The sequence below is a fragment of the Branchiostoma lanceolatum genome, chromosome 6 (assembly GCF_035083965.1).
Source record: "Branchiostoma lanceolatum isolate klBraLanc5 chromosome 6, klBraLanc5.hap2, whole genome shotgun sequence".
NCBI lineage: Eukaryota > Metazoa > Chordata > Leptocardii > Amphioxiformes > Branchiostomatidae > Branchiostoma > Branchiostoma lanceolatum.
Window position 1 is genome coordinate 14,106,054 of NC_089727.1, and position 17,544 is coordinate 14,123,597.

The 17,544-nt window shown below is 40.9% G+C and overlaps 1 protein-coding gene across 1 annotated transcript in view; it reads left to right on the plus strand.

Annotated features, from left to right (window-relative positions):
• The first annotated feature begins 10,595 nt into the window (after window positions 1-10,595).
• LOC136437255 (relaxin receptor 1-like) overlaps window positions 10,596-17,544 on the plus strand; it is a 29,719-nt gene continuing 22,770 nt past the window's right edge. The window contains exon 1 of the mRNA XM_066431736.1: window positions 10,596-10,856. The gene's annotated coding sequence lies outside the window, so the exon portion shown is untranslated. The remainder of the gene's footprint in view (window positions 10,857-17,544) is intronic.

Here is a 17,544-nt window from a genome sequence, read left to right on the forward strand (position 1 = left end):
TGAAAAGTCTGATACTTAAAGGCATGGCTATTTCTTGTCCTTTTCTGAGCTGGTATTAGATACTTATTAGTTGGTACGTCCACCAATTTATTAGTCATTTTGTACATCATGCATAGTCTGGACATTTTCCTTCTCTCCTCGAGTGACATCCACTGCAGATCTGTTTTCATTTTGGTGACACTAGCACCCCTAACGTAGTTGTTCGTGCAGAATCTGGCTGCTTGGTTCTGTACCCTCTCCAATTTATCTTTGTCTTTCTTAGTATATGGATCCCATACTGTTGCTGCGTATTCTAAGTTTGGTCTTACGAGTGATGTGTACGCAAGTGATTTTACTTTCAATGGGCATGCCCACAAATTACGTTTGATCACTCCTAACGTCTGTTTAGCCTTGTTTGTTATGTTGTTGACATGGGCACCCCACTTTAGGTCGGTTGTTAATGTAACACCCAGGTATGGGTGTTTTTTTGTTGTTGCTAAAGTCTTACCACAAAACTGGTAGCTAGTTACATGTGGGGTCCTTTTGCTTGTTATGTGCATAATGTAGCATTTTTCGGGATTAAACTGCATGATCCATTTGCTTTGCCATTCCTCGAGTGCGTTCAGATCTTTTTGCAGAAGTTGTGAATCATTATGTGTGGACAGTTCTACATATAACAGACAGTCATCGGCGAATAACCTCACATTTGAATCAAGCTGATCTGGCAAATCGTTTATGTACAAAAGGAAGAGCAATGGTCCCAGGACGGTTCCTTGTGGAACTCCCGACGCTACTCTAACCGGGGCTGAGGCCTTCCCTTCTACCACTACCGTCTGCTCCCTGTTGGTCAGGAAAGCCTTCAGCCAATTCAGTGTAGTACCTTGAATTCCATAGTACTCCAGTTTTGAAATAAGTCTGTTATGGGGGACTTTGTCAAAGACTTTGGTGAAGTCGAGTATTGCTAAGTCCACCTGTCGTTTATTGTTCAGTGCACCAGCTATGTCGTGAGCTGTTAGTATCAGCTGTGTTTCTGTTGATCGCTTGGCTCTGAATCCATGCTGATAATCCGTCAATATACTGTGACTCTCAAGGTGCTTCATGACATGGCTGTGAATAATGTGTTCAAGCAATTTGCTGCATATACAGGTCAGTGAAAATGTGATTTGCAAACATACCATTGCAAACATATATTATAAATGTCCTTCATTGGGCTTAGCGCTGATGATGAACATAAACAGGTTCAGACGTATTCGCAAACATGTAGAATGGCCTTTAAAACTTTTAAAACACTACTTGATATAAAATGATTGGTTTTAGACACCGCGCGCGCCCAAGTAACACCGGCACCGTGTCCGCTAGTGGAAGCGCCACCTACATTCATCATACCTTGTGCTTAGTGCGTAGGTAAAAGATATATGTGATGTAGGTGTAATACTGTAGGGATAAAGAGTAGCTTAAGGTTATATGCTTTCCTTTCATTGTTTCACAAGACGGTGTAACAAACAGACTTCTATACCTTTAGACCTTGTATGTTACAGAAAATGGCTGTACATACTGACGTAATTTTAACTTCCCCTTTCCTTTGTGAAAACTGTTGAAAATTGATGCGTGGGCGTACGTCATCCATAGACAAGTCGTCGCCTTCAACAGCAGTACTTATCGTCTCCGCAATTCCCGAGAACAGAGATCCATGAGTGGCTACTGTACTACTAGTAAGTGCTTGCGAGAATAGCTGGCATTTCACCCAGGTTTACATGTGTGTGAAAGGTTGTCTCCTGTTTTTGAAGTGAAAACCTACCGAAGATAGTCACTCAAGGCCTGTCGAGTCTATTTTAGACAAGGGGTGCTTTTAGAGAGAAAGTCAGATTGCACGAGAAAGCAACTTTGAAGTTGCTTACCTGCAACAATGCTTACTTACATGTATTTCCCTAGTAGTATTTCCCTGTTACCAGCGTAGCCTGTCAATACGGATTTTCCCCCCTGCTGTTGGCATGCTAGCCTGTCGATAAGATTTTGTTGTTGTGGCTACTCAAACAGAGCACGGACGCACAATACAGTTTTAACAAGTATATGAGCATAGATTTGTATGGCAGGTTTTTGAAGTGACCGTTCGTTCCTCCATGGAACCTTCTGGTCACAAAGCATTTCGCCGCGCCAGCATATGTCATACCGGCACAGGTGGATGACATTTTCCACGGCCTTGGAATATGATAGGTGGATCTAGCAAAGTAAACCAGAGATAACCCAAATACATTTGATCCCACGGCACACAATCACCAATTAATTTTGCGGGGACGCAACTTGCATAAAAAGATACAGGTAGTTGTTTCAAATTTCATATGTATCTTTTGATAATTATAGATTAGTTGCACCTACATTGACTCTCTCCGCCTACACTAGAATATTAAACGCCCTTGTAATGAAATACAGCAATCTCCAAGCAGATATTTGGGGAGGGTGAATCGTTACGTTTTCCAAACTGCCCTTTGCTGTGACATACCGCCTCCTCAATACCGAGTACCTTTTTGTTGTTGTTCACCTTGTAGTGCCCAGTGTCCCGTTACATAAGCAAGTTTCATTACTGTTCCTTCTGTAGCAGCAGGGTATTTCTTACAATGAGCCATGCCCCTTTAACGTGCTGGAGGCACCTCCTCGAACATGGGGCACCCACTCTATGTCCCTTCCGAAAGACAGGTTCAGCCCCAACCGAGATGTCCTGTCCCAGGATTTGAATCGGTGTCTCTCAGTTACCAACTAATTGTCATCAATAGCTCAACTGTGAAGCCGCTACTAGTTAAGCTGCAGGGGCATCCCTTCAACACCGGGTAGGAGGAGGCAGTATATTGTCATGTATGTCTCAGAAACCAAGCAGTTAAGGGGTTGATGTTACGTCTTTCTTTTTCACTACCCCTTTCTGAACGAATTAGCCTCCCAACATTTGCTTGGAGACAAAAAAAACTGCACGCGTCTCACGCTGACATATGGACGCAGCAGATCATGAGATTAATCAACAGCTCTGATTGCCTCCCTACTTGCTTTGATAGCTTGAATTATTGGGAAGATTCTTTAATTTCCCCCAGGAGATGAGTACATTACTTCTCCACAGAGAATGTTGGGACAATGCCAGTGTACATGCTGTGGGACTGAGGGAAGACGTCAGGCTGCTGGACTGGCCTCGAGGGAAAAATGGAAAGACAAGAGCATTGATTGAGGGGTACAGTTCTTCGTTTTGATCTAAATGAAGATAAGGAGAAAATATTGATAGAGAAACCTCATTTTCATTTCATATCATGACAGATGAAAATTCACTGGTCGGACCGAAATATTCAACCACAACAATGCATATGGCTGGGTTTACACGAGTCAACTTGGAGTGTGCAAGGAGATTCATAAACCACTCAAGTAGCGTTTTCTAGTAGGAAAACTCCACTTGGGCAGCCCGGAGCTCCTGACACACAGCCCCAAGTCAACTCCAAAAACTTGAGTATAAATCGGGTCATGCACTGAGTACGTAGGTATTTGACCGAAATGCCTTCTTCCAGAAAGCTCACTATATACACAGGATGGTAAGGTGATAAAAGAAGGAATCTCACCCCTTTAGATCTAGAAATTAAAGCTTTATATCATGTGCACAAGTACGTACCTCTAAGGCCACCGACTTGTCCACACAAAGGGTCCGTTAAGCCTTCCAATTTTGAAAAAAAATGAGATAATCTTCTCCTTTTTTATTTATCACTGCCCTTTTTTTGAAGTGACCAACAGATGTGATATAGGGATTGGTATAGTCATATATCATATGAGATATTACAGAAGGAGGCGACTAGAATACATTTCTGTCGAGTTTATGTTCAAACTTTCACCATCCAAGACTATGATCATACATCACCAACAAGGCCATTATCCTTTCATCTCCACAAGGGTACATGGACATGTTACCCTTTGGTCAGCAAGTGTGCATCGGTCATGAGGAAAACTTGCTATGATAGATTACCTTTTATGTAAAAGATACATGTAAAGGACGGTTATAACCAGAGTATGGCCAATTATGACTAGGAAAGACGTAACATCAACCCCTTTACTGCCTTTAGGATACTCACTATCAAAGTGATTGTATGGTATGAATTTGCAGGGACTGAGTATCTATTGGAAATACTTTCGTGTAAAATCAACCCCTTAACTGCCTACTCGGATACTCTTTATCAAAGTGATTGTAGGGTGTAATTTTGCAGAGACTGAGTATCTATTGGGAATACTTTCGTGTAAAACACACGGAATCAGAAGTTTCATTTCGCTGAGAGGAAATCGTATCATCAAGGGCCAAACACCATCTGTTGCACTGCGCTAATTACAGGAAGGCCAACCGAGCCACGAGCTTCGAGGGCAGGAAATTCGACGGCAAAGTGTCAAAAGAGGTGCCTGATCACGTTTTGGCTTCCGCCTGATTCACACTTTGTAATGAGGTCTGCTTATGCATTTGAGTGTGTGATAAAGATCGCTAATCAGCAACAAATTTAGACTTCAGAAAACAAGTTGTCCATCGTGCTTTACTGCATACTGTAGACTGATATGCGTGATATCCATGCTGATCTCATCAAGGAGGTTATATAGACCTATATAACCTCCTTGATCTAATACAGCTAGAACAGAAATATGTACACCTAAAAAGGTTCTCATATATAATGTAAAACATGTGGGAAAGAAAACCATATTTGAAGCTTCTTATTTGAAAAATGATCCCTTTGGATAAATCAATACCAAAATGATAACACACGTCCTTCTTCGCCCGGTGAGATCTTCGTCTAATACGTGTTTGAAAAGGTCACGGCTTAGAATGAAGATTTAAAAATGCCAGGTGTGACATTGCGCCGGAAGTAAGCCCGGAGGTGGAGTAACTGTGAATGGGAAATAAGGCCGGATTACTTCGGTGTTGGCTGTTTTCTGATCAACACACGAGGAGCATGCCAAAGTAGATTCAAACTATCCAAACTTTTCCAATCGATTTTTCTTTTTGCGTTACTCTTCCTTCAGTACGTTACGCACATGCAGAGGTGGTATGTTTAGATTATTGTTTATTTGTCGTAATGATGTACTGCAAAAATCCCTTACACAAGTCTGGAAGAAGACGTGACACTTAAGATGGTTCCACCCCTGACTATATGTTTTTGTCGCCTTTTAACTTCCTTGCAGTCAAACACAGAGTCAGAGAGACAGACCATTGGGTGTTTGTACTCACGTGACTACGGTATACTCGCAAGGCATATAAGACATTCATCTCCTCATCATGTAATTGTATAATTGACATATACGACTCCCTATTGTATCTCCCGTTGATATCATCTACCTCTGACAATATTATATAGATTGTGCCTTCATGTAGTTTGAAATGGAGCATTGTACAGCCTAGAACCTAACCATTGTATAGCATAGAACCTCCCTGTGGCTTTTAGTAATTTGACATAAGTAGCCAGTAGTATTTTATTTTTGCCTTACATTGTACCTGTTACAATCGTTGTGCAATAAACTTTGACTTGACTGACTTGACTATGTGAATTTGTTTTTGCAATTCCGTTCACGTAAGATGATACTATACTCCGGCAAATTGACATGTCTCCTTAGTTGAACCGCCTTATACCCGTACACTTAACTCGTCGTCAACTACCATTTTACATCGTATTATGCCGCTTATGTGCTCTTTATGACCTAGCGGCGTAAGCATCAAAACGTGGGAAAAGTATAGAAATAAGCGGGTACAAAAGACTTAAATCAGCTCGTCTCAAGAAAGAAAATGGTAGCAATTATCTCACCACTTGAAGGGCTTTAGAGACCCATCAGGGAAAGGTGGTTGTTAGACAAATAGGAGGCGGTGATTATCACCGGAGTAATTTATTCAAGAAGGGTGAACGCGTTAGGAGACGGTAGAAGCAACAACATCGTGCATGCAGTATGTGCAATAGTTGTTACTGAAATAATTGTAATATACAACACTTTGATAGATTGTTGTCCATTTTAATCGACGACTTCCCTTAAGGGTGTCGGCCAAACAATAGTTTGATGCACACCTGTGACCAGAAGAAAGGATAGAGAAAGTTGGAAATTCAGCCTCGAAGTAAAACTTCTGTCTATGTAACATCGTGGTTGTGGTTAAGTGCCCTTTATCAGATAGTCAGTGAAAACATCCAAAGATTCATCTCGTTCAAAAGGTCACTGCATAAGTGGCTTCGCTCATTTCGCCCACCAGCATGTAATCGCAAGCAAAGTGGTGTAGTTTTTTTTTTCGTTCGTAAAGATGTTGTTTAGAAAGCATTAGGTTTACAGGTCCCTACGGTTGCCCCACATGATGTCATGGTCGACATGAATCCTCATTACTGATCTCAAACTTGCCCCCAGGGTAATAACTTACTCAGGCATTTGGTCCGACTGATGAGTGAAACCGATGTTGAATTGCTCCCAAATGTAAGCCCTCATCAGTAGCAAACAAACCCTTAGTACACTTACGATCCCGCGAGCACATTTGACATTTCAAAAAACCAGATCAAAGATTTCTCTTGATTTTTGGTGACTTACGTAACTGCCATTTTGTTTCTTTTATGCGCAGCTTTAGAGTTTTCTTCCTACATTCAAGAGCAGCTCATATAAATCCGTGTATTCATCCGGTCTCAAAGCAGATGAAGGCTATTCGAACCTGAACTTCTAATCAACGAAGATAAGGAATCTGGTACAGCAACCTTCACCACCAAGTTCAACGCTAAGTTGTTGTCCCGTCGTGAACTTGACATTGGTTACACTTCACAATCCATCACGGAGAGGCAGACTGACTGCAGCTGGGGCTGTTTCCACAACACCCACGGCAAAACACAGTTCATCACTGTCAGCGTGCGTCGTGCATGGACTGGTACTTCATCTGACGGCAGATACATAGTTGTCAGACTTTGAGAACTTTTGGGCGCTGCGGTGATTTTCGCGACAGAGCAACAGAACAAGAAGGACAAAATTGAAAGAAATAAGATTAAGAATTCGGATGATGTCAAAGCCAGTGATTCCTACAATGAATAGATATACATGGCCCTACTGTAAGACCCACCGCCACACGAAAGAATGCGGGTCTGTTTCTGGCCCAGTCTTTGCGTACATATGCGCAAAAACGTTAGTTACCTTCGCCGAGAAGGTTATGCAAAGGGTAGCGTTTGTATGTGTGTGTGTGTGTGTGTGTGTGTGTGTGTGTGTGTGTGTGTGTGTGTGTGTGTGTGTGTGTGTGGGTGTGTATGTGTGTGTTAAGAAGCAGAATAACTCTAGAAGGCTTGGATGGATTGTCTTGATATTTGGTAGGTGGGTAAATCTTGATGAGACCTGAAAATGATTAAATTTTGGGTCCCCTAGCGGCTTGTCACGGTACTGCAGCGGAACTTCCTGTTTTGATTTCTCGTGTTCTGGACATGCTATGGTCCTAATTTTTGAGTGATAGATAGCTCTTTGAACAAGTGCTATAGGTTTGGGCCCCCTAGCGGCTTTTTTGGAACTGCAGGAGCAGGTTTTGCTTCAGACTTTGAAAGGGAATAACTCAAGAAGGGGTTGATGGATGGTCATGAATTTTGGTAAGTAGATAGCTTGAGTGATGATGTACATGGTTAGATACTTATTATGCAAATTAGTATCTAATTTGCCTAATTAATGAGGAAAGTTTATACAGCCACCAAATTTCATGATAGGACTCTCAAACATGTGACATATGTATCTGAGGAAGGGAGAAATACTAATAGATATCAACTATGCAAATGAGGACCTCATTTGCATGATTAAAGAGAAAATACTATAACTCGAGATGGGCTTGATGGACGGTCATGATTCTTGGTATGTAGATAGCTTACGTCATACTTTGTATGATTGGACAGTAATTATGAAGATCAAATTCTAATTTGCGTTATTTATGAGACAATTTTAAAAACCTGCTGTGTTCCATGATATGACTATTCAAATCATATATAGGCGGTCCTGGTTTACGAGGGTGATTCAAATATGTGACATTTGTAACTGAGGAAGGGAGGGATAATTAATGAGTAACTACTATAATTCCATACAGGTAAATGATGGTAATTTCATAGTTGTGGCATGTGGAAGTTATGTGAATGTGAACATAGTTGAATCAGATTATGCTGCTAAGGACCTCATTTTCATAATTGATGATGTTAGCATAACCTACTTTGTTAAGCTCATACTTTGGACAAAGCCTGTTATTTGGGTAAAGACGATCAACTAGTATGATTTATAATTGATGAGAGACACTCCTAATACGTCAGTTATAAAGGTTAAAACCATTTGGCGAAGGCATGAGGTCGTGGAACTCTAGTTATAAATGGCTTATGAACAGAAACCCGTGTCACAATGTTGTTTCGAAACTTTGTTGTTTCAGAACTTGTAGAAGAAGTACAATGGTCCCGCAACTAAAATAACCGTTACGTACCAAGCAAACAAACAAAGGGATATGTACAGGGCCCGGTGTAATGACTCGTCTTCATTGTAAATAAATACAAATACAGGAATATGTTAGGAAAACTTCATCATAATATTGTGGTGTGTGAAAAGTAACTCCTGGCGACCATGTTGGATTCCCAAAAGGAGGTTCTGGATAATTGTATTACAGACTCAATAGCCAGCATTTGCTCGGTTCATTAATCCTGCGTCTATTTTCGTCAACAGTAAATCCAATTATTGCTGCCAAACGGGGCGCATTCTTGTGGCTATACATGTAGATTGCCTTTTGTTCATGTGGGAAACGTTGTGGCCGCTGCGATTGGCTTTTTAAAAGTTCTGCTCTCGTCAAACGACTTTGTTGCTAAGATGGAGAAGAAGAAATGTTAAACAAACCACGGTGTTGATGGAGTACATCTAAGGTCACTGTACGGACGGACGAAGACTTGGTAGGCCTGCGCTTAGCATCAGAATCTAGTTTCGTGTGACTTTTTCTGAATACAACTATTTTACATAACCAATGAAAAATATAACATAAAGTTTTGAAGATATACCATTGCCCCAAAGTTACGAAAGTGACAAATGGCCTTAAACACGAGCATCACATACTTTTAAGAGAATTAGAGGACGTCTGGATTTGCGGTTGCCGTCTCAGCAAAATTGCTGCGAATGTCACATAGACACAACAACGATAAAGAAATCCCAAACATTACGACGTTACTGGACTGGTCTTGTTCTCCATACACAATCTATGGTAGCGTAAAGATCAACAGGTGTTACCAAAATAATTATGAACAGTTGGAGAGTAGTTGAGGAAACGTATAGATTTTGGAATTCTATTATATCTAAATCTTACTTTTGTAACGTATATCCATGTAGCCGACTTCATAAAACTTGAAAAGTTCGAAGCACATAGGAGTTGTTGATAGAAGACCATAGTTAGTGGCCCTTAACCGCAAGCTAGGCATCGTTACACACATGTGTACATGTCAAAATGTATATGTATGAACGTCAGCAGGTCACGTCATGGATAGCCTCATTATAGCGATCTGGGAACGAGAAAAACATCGCTGACCCCTGACCTAGGTAGATTCAACCTCTGGGCCGAAAGCAACAAGGGTCATTTGTAGCAATACTAGGTGTACTGAGACTCGATTGCAGATGATCAAGGAAGGATAAGAAGACGAGCATAGGATAGGAATGTAAGAAAATATTAGGAAAGTTTACTGTATACTGAGGCACAATACTGACTTACGACATGCCATGAAGTCAACACAAACAATTAAGGCCATATACATGCACCCCCCCCCCCCCCGCGCCCAAGCAGAGGCACCAACTGATGTATCCTGTAACTTGCTCGCCGAAGCAGAATGTGTTAACAGGTATCGATTGTACGCAGTCATGTATCGACACGCTTTCAAAATGCCGTAAATGCCGTCATTTGGCGAACTCTCCTTTAAAGACACGCTGACGGAACATGTCAGTGGTTACATTTTACATGCGTATGACAGTAATCAACCTTTAAAGCAGTTCACGATGTGTCATTAAAGTCCGAATCTGACGTAGCACCTTTTTCCTGAATCAGTAATATGGTGAACTCTCCTTAAGGACACGCATTTAGTCCCTGGAGGAAACATTTTAGTGGTTACATCTTAAGTGCGTATGACAGTAATCAACCGTAATAAACCAGTCCATGGTGTCACATTAAAGTTTGAATCTTACGTAGCACCTTTTTCCGGAGTCAGTGATAATCTTTATCAGCATTATTCAATGTATGGCAGCTTGCATTAAAATGTTATTTGCAAGATCCGTGGCACACCCACGTGATACTCCTACACAAATGAATAAGTCTACCTCGTCACAGCAATCACCATATTTTCTATAATAATAGTAGATATCATTAATTCAAGAACCTGCCTCAAGTAACTGCTGGCATGACGGTATAAAGGTGGTCTATCACACACTGTCTCAAGCAAATTGTGACGTTTATAAACCGTAGCTTTGTAGGATTTTTTGTACATTATGTCAGAGAAAATAATTTACAGTTTTGTCCAGAATACGTAATTTCTAGAGTACAAAATGAAAAGGTGCATCAAGAATTTCCCCCTCTCGGCTGGTCGAAGTGGTACGTCCCAGTCGCGCTACTATGCTGTATAATCGTTGGGTTTGTCGGCAGGCACGTCTTTCTTTGTGTGCTCAAGGTTGTGCAGCGCCATTAAGGTACGCCCTTCTGCTACCATTAAGGTTCATTCCTGCTTCCCTTCTCTCCCGACTTGTGACGTTCGAGGCATCGCCAGAGCGCCCACGGTAACCGTCGCAGACCACCATTCGTGCAGTGCGACCGAATACCGCGGGAACCACCGGTAACTTCATTTGCCGTGACCACAACCTGCAGTGACCGTACACTCAAGGTGGGACCGTTTAATTTCCTATTGATCTATACTCTATTCGTCCTTAAAACTATAAGTTATATGTACTAATACCCCAACAAACATTCCACAACTTTTATTAACACTTAAATGCCAAGCCAGTTGAATCCTGTCATACTGCAGTGTCGTGCATGAAGATCTGACCAAGAGCTATACAATCGATGACTATACATGCATGTCTGGTTGAGTTTGCGTCTCATACTCGAAACAATGTCTTCCGCCTGTAGTTTTAGTAACTGCTGCAGGGGCCAATTGGAGTTCCATTGGTGTAGCCTGACCAAAATCCACTATTATGTTGTCTGGAGCGGGACGTTATGCTGTTGTAGGCGGCAAATTAGTTGGTCACAAATGGATCTTTTCGGAAGTACGTACGCGACTTGCATTCGGTTGTAGGTATTTTACCTTGAAGGCCTGCACGAAGGAACGGAAAGCACATTTTTATTTGACTCGGTGTACTTGACTCTGCGCTGTGGCGGGCAAGGTCGCCACGTCGAGAAATGTCGGTCTTTCCCTCGGGGAAAATAATAAGGAATTAAACTTCATAAAACCAGCAAATAAAATTTGAACGATAAAGACTTTATGTACATTTCTACATACATCTAAAGGCAAATACAAAAGAAAAACGACGAAGTTATTCTCAGTTGAAATTTTTCAAATAATAAACATGCCAGCTGAGTCCATGGGGTGCATTTTTGTCCACCTATTGTTTATATAGACACGTACTGTGTGCTGCGCCAAACATTCCGCTGGGTTGTATGGACACTGAAATACTTTCTAAATAACTGCTCACTGCATTGGAAACGAAGAGGAGACTACTTGAATCAATACAATTCAATCAAATTGATACAATGCCTTAATAGACTGAACAGCTCACACCGGCTATACAGTCGCCTTTCAAATGAAATATAAGGAGATCGTTAGCCTGGGTACCACTGTCACAGGGATCTCGCACCCCCCGTGAATTTGAACCCCCCGGTTCGAAATCACTAGTGAATTTGCACCCCCCGGTGCGAAATCCCTAGCGATTTCGCACCCCTCTAGTGATCTCGCACCCCCAGGGTGTAGTATGTGTTCTGTTACGGCATTCATAATTCCCAGTGGCTATCTTTTTAACAAATTCATTGGTAACTATAACTGACATTTCAAATGCTCTGTTGACTGAAGTGGTAACGAAGTGGGTTGTGCAATGACTATCTGGGACTGGGAGTCATGGTTCTTGTGTTCAAATCCTGGTGGCGACATTTTTTTATCCCGTAGTTTTTAACATTAAATAACTAATAGTTCTTACTCAGAAATGTCATAAGATTTCGATTAAGGCTTCGATAAATTTTTTCTAACCCTATCTAACACCCGTCATCCATTCAATATGTGATATAATTTTGTATGACAAAATGTTATTCAAGTCTCTAAAATGATTTAAAAAATCAATTATGAACATTGAAGTAAAACTATGAACTAATCGTACATTCCTCATGGCACAAAGGAAGAATATTACAACGAATCATCGTGCACAGAGAGTCACCATCATCGCACTGTGCTGAAATACTAGTAGCGTTACATTAGTCCAGGGCATGGGTTCCCGGTGTCTTAGATGTTTGTTCTGTCAGACACAGTAACTTGTAATACTCTCGATTACCACGTTAAACTATGGCTTTATTATATCAAAATGCAGTTTTGAATATAATTGCTGCACAGACAGAGCACCTTTCGAAATATTTGGGGGGGGGTTCAAAATCCCTAGGGGGGTTCGAGAAGGGGGTGCGAGATCCCTAGCTTGGGGGGTGCAAGATCGCTAGGGATTTCGCACCGGGGGATGCGAGATCCCTAGTGATTTCGCACCGGGGGGTTCAAAATCAGGGGGGTGCGAAATCCCTGTGACACCACCCTCCGTAGTGACCGCTGGTTCAATCTTGTCGCTTGTTGATTCGTGGCTAGGCTAGGGTATTGTAGCATTACTTCATAGGTTGCTTTATACATGTACTTTATACTGAGATAAGCCGTTTGAACTTCCCCTCTCATGTGTTGTATTCGCTCTTCTATTCCAATGAATTCTGAGAAATTTGCCAAATAATAATTAATTAAGTTTATTGCAAATTCCTGCCCGGGGGCTAATTGCACACAACATACATAAAATACATGTAACAGGGTAAAAAATAGATATAAAAGAGGCTAGACTAGACTAGACTATACAAACGTACTCGTCTATATCTAGTGACTAGTGAAGGGTTTGACTTCTCTTTTGTAAGCAATGGAAGACGTAATGTCCCACCTTTTCTATAATTTGTGGGTTTTTGGTAGTTAAAAGAAGAATGGTCTTTTCTTTGTCTGTAAGCTTAGAGAAATTCGGATAGATCTTAGTGGTCTGAATAGACAACTCGTGCAATATCATGAAATGAACAGTTTGAACTAAAGCGAATTTCGTCTTCCACGGCATTTGTACTGCAATACTTACAAAGTCTTTCGTGTATAGGTAATTTTCTATACCGACCTCTTTCTATTTCAAGAGGATGGGCACTGACTCTAATTTTACTAATGGCTGAGCGTAGGTCAAAATCTTCTCCATTGCAAAAACAGACAGCAAAGTATACGGAGATGATAGGAAATTAAGAAGGATATTTTTCATTTTCATGTATATATAGAACTGTTTCGTAATAGAAACTCCGATTGTCTCATCTCACTCTGTGACTAGCCGTATCAGCGTTACACATCTATCGACTGTTAGGATACCTTTGAGATGTATTTGGCATCCGACGTGCTGTAGTGTTAAAAAAATGTAAGACTTTACAGATCTAGATGATAACCGACTGCTTTCGACAGATATACACTTGTCAGAGAAAGTTGAAATGTGTATCTTTCCTTACATTTCGACCACTGCGAATCTAGTTTGACGCAGAAAGATTTCAGAGCGTTTAAAGGTCCAATATTGCTGCAAAAACAACAGCTGTATCAGTCTGTCTACCAAAGCAACCTCTTGCATATCATCAACAGCAAGACGTTATCAAGAACATATCCAGTCAATCGGTTCGCACATAAAGCAATACGTGGCTTTGGTTGATAGTATTTCATTAAGCATGTACACCATATGTTTCAGTAAACCTGTCCGGTGAATTGGCAGGGTTCCTACATTTCTGTGACTTGGCATGTCACCATGCAGGTCCTAAAACACGTCGCAATCCTGTAGTAAAGGTTATATAGATTTAATAGTGTGGTCGTTTCCAGCGATCGCTTTTATTTAAAAGTTGCATTTCAAAACCTTTCCAGCAAAATCTGTCTACGATAGTTGCTGTATCTATTTTTTGCTAGAATATCCATTTTTATATGATTTTGCAAAAGGGATTGTGTAAGACGATTTTGAAACGCGAGTAAAAGGATAGCAAGGCAAGTTTCACTTAAAGCAGTGCGTCAGCTTTCTAATGTTACTCAGAAGGAAACCATCACCTATAACCAATTACCTGGAAAGCTCACATAGAACACGAGATATCGGAACCGGTGATTCGGATGCAGTAGCAAGAAAAGCCGCTAGGGAACCCAAAATCAAATATTTTCTTTTGATAGGACATGGCCTCCCCACATACCGAGTTTCATGACAATCAATTCTTAGCTTTATCCATAGAGTCATGCTGCTGGACCATGTACACACAAACAACATCAAAACGCTGCCAAAAACATAATCTTCATGGCAAAGGTGATAATACGGGCCCAGCTGCTTTATACCGTGATATAATCGCTTTAGATGATCGCCGTGGTGTTTAATAGTGGCGAGAATAAACGCACCCCTCTGGGGAACACCACACACAATCGCTCCTTCGCGCTAAGTATGACAAGACAAACAGGATTCCCTCCGAGGAGTTGTAACATCGTCTATGAGCTCATGTATTTCTGCCATCCATCTGCCAACTTCTCAAAGGAAAACAAGCTGGCGCCTTTACTCGCGTTAGTATCAAAGGGATTGGAAGATCAAAAGTAGACGTTGCGAAAAGTGCGCAGACTAGATCAAAGAAGTATTTTCCTCACACGTTGATGACAAGACGAGTCTATTAAGAACCCCGGGAAGGGTGACCGTGTGTACTTACCAAAGACCTATTTTCAAAGCGGGGAAGACAAGACAAATGAACCCATACACACCAGTGGCACAAGTCGCTCGTATATGACAAGATAGATATAAAGTTAGCTGAACTTTCTGCGTGTAATAACAGACGACTTTTGATTGATTTATGTATGAAAGCGTATCTATTTGTGACTACCGACGCCATAGCAAGGTTCTTTGTTTGAAGAATGGCTGAGTAATATCGGCTCTGTGTTGATCATTGAGTGAGGTGCTCTAGGTATGGAACCTTCAGGAGTAGCGTTGCTGCGACTGACACCAAAGAACAAGAAGAAAGATATGAGGAAAGACATCAGCGTCTCTTTAGGTTGAAGAGTAAGCCGCTGTCTGTGTAGTCTTCTATTTTAAGTAGAGTGGAGAATGGACATACTTAGGTACATTTCCTACCTTTGATGTACGGCAGATGATAACGGTATTTTACCTGAGTCGACAAAATTGCTGAAAGTGTCTCCATCACAGAGGTCAATCCACTTTGATCCAGAAGTCAATGGCCTTTGATTCAGAGGTTTTACTCCATGAAACATGAGTGGGTCGATAGTAATAATCATTGTATTAAAGGTTTCGTACAAGTAACTTCACTCTCGAAGCTGAGTGGTTCGGCTCCGGCTTGTTTTTGACATCTTTTGGGTCGTTTCTATCGGACTTTCTATTTTGTCAGGATTTCTTTTTGATAGAAATGCCCCAAAAGACGTTGAAAAAAGCCGGAGCCGAACCTCTGCTTGGAGAGTAAACTTTGCTCGCTGCTAATTGCCTCCATTTTAAAAACCATCTCAGAAGCATATCCGGTGCTTGTGTCACAGATGCAGACCAAGGACAAGCTTTAATTTCTAATTGTGTGGCATCTTTGCCGGATCAAATCTTGTACGCAGGACTTCGTGGACTATTTGTATCAGCAAATCTACGTCAAGCATATATCATCTTTCAAAAATTTACAGCGCCTCATGTTTCATTTTTTAATTCTAGCTGGTCTTGTGGTATATCAATTACGTGTCAGTATTTGCTGTTTTTAATAATAATTTTATTTTACAAGTTCTTGCCCAAGGGCTAATTGCAACATGAAACAATGCATAGCAAGGGTATACTGTACAGATAGTGTGAGTTAACAATGTTGACTAGTAGAACACATGGCTATTCTAAAATCTACTACGGAATACAATCTACGCTTTTTGGGTTTGACTTCTTTTTTCTGTCTTGCTGGCTTCTGTCTATGGTCTGAACCTTCATTTTGTTTGAGTAATTTGATTAGTCTCGCGATATACACATACTTAAATTGATGCAGTAACTGTATATCACTTACGAGTTTTGTGTCTGGTGCGGATAGATAGGCCAGAACGTTTCAAAGGAGTTTCAGGCATCCTCAATCTCTGTTGTTCTATGCTATTTTCACTTACCATTCCTCATATTTTTCATAACTTCAGTACGTGTGTGTGGGCGATGATGTGGCAATACCAGACGCCAATTGCAAGCGCGTTTCTGTGAAACACGCGCTGGCTAAAAAAAACTGTCGCTCAGAGGCTTGTTTACGAGAGTTAAATCGACACGTGTCTTTGATCAGCTTGTTTCAATAGACTACATATAGTTCCGTTCTTGAACTTTGCTAGAAGCACGTCTACATAGACGTTATAATTACTGTGTGGGCGATGTTGATGTTACTCAAATAGTTTTCTAATGATTGAAATTCGTGATCATAACTCTTGATTTGTTCATGTAATTACCTGTAAGCACGTGTATATGACATGTAACACGTCATCTGTGTACTTGGTGCACTCGTAGAAGGGTAAAATTAGAAAAAGAGCGCTAGGTCCATCTGTTGATGGTAGACCTTACAGGACCATCTGTGATACTTGATCTTGCACTTAAGTTTTTAATCCCTCGCTATTGCGGCAAAGTTTTCTTTGGTTTGGACTGAAACGATCATACATGTTGACCGTTTTTTATTTCGTGTTTCTACATTCAGCTCAAACTCCGAAACATGAACACAAGGAAGGCTTTATCGTAGTTGAAAATGTTTTTCAAAGAGTTAAAATGATTTTCGTACGGTAATGTAAAAAAGAAACCGCACCATGCCATCTGTGCTTTCATTTTCGACTTCTCCACTTTACCGATACAGGTCTTTAATTACATACGATTACAATCCTGTACTCCAAATCACAAAACGTTCTTTCATTACCCAGATTTCTCTCGGATCAATTCTAATACTTCAGAGGGAAATTCATTTTGCAAATTATACATTGTAGACCAGCAATCTTGTCTCCAACCTGCTGTTTACCGACAACATTGATAGGAGGAGACAGACTGAGGTGGTGGTTAGTTTTGGTACTTAGTAGTTTTTGTGCTAAAAATCAAAGATAGTAAATGTCACATGTGTGCAGTTGAAGAAACAACTACAGCTAAAACACACTATATACGTGTGTCTTCTCTCCCGTGGTGTTCTTAAGCCCCTGTCTCACTGGACCTCCTAAACTATTACCATTGACTTTATAATGGGAATATCATGCAAAACGTACAAGTATGACTACAAAGACAAAAAAAAAACACACAGAGCTTATAAAGATTCGTTGCCGC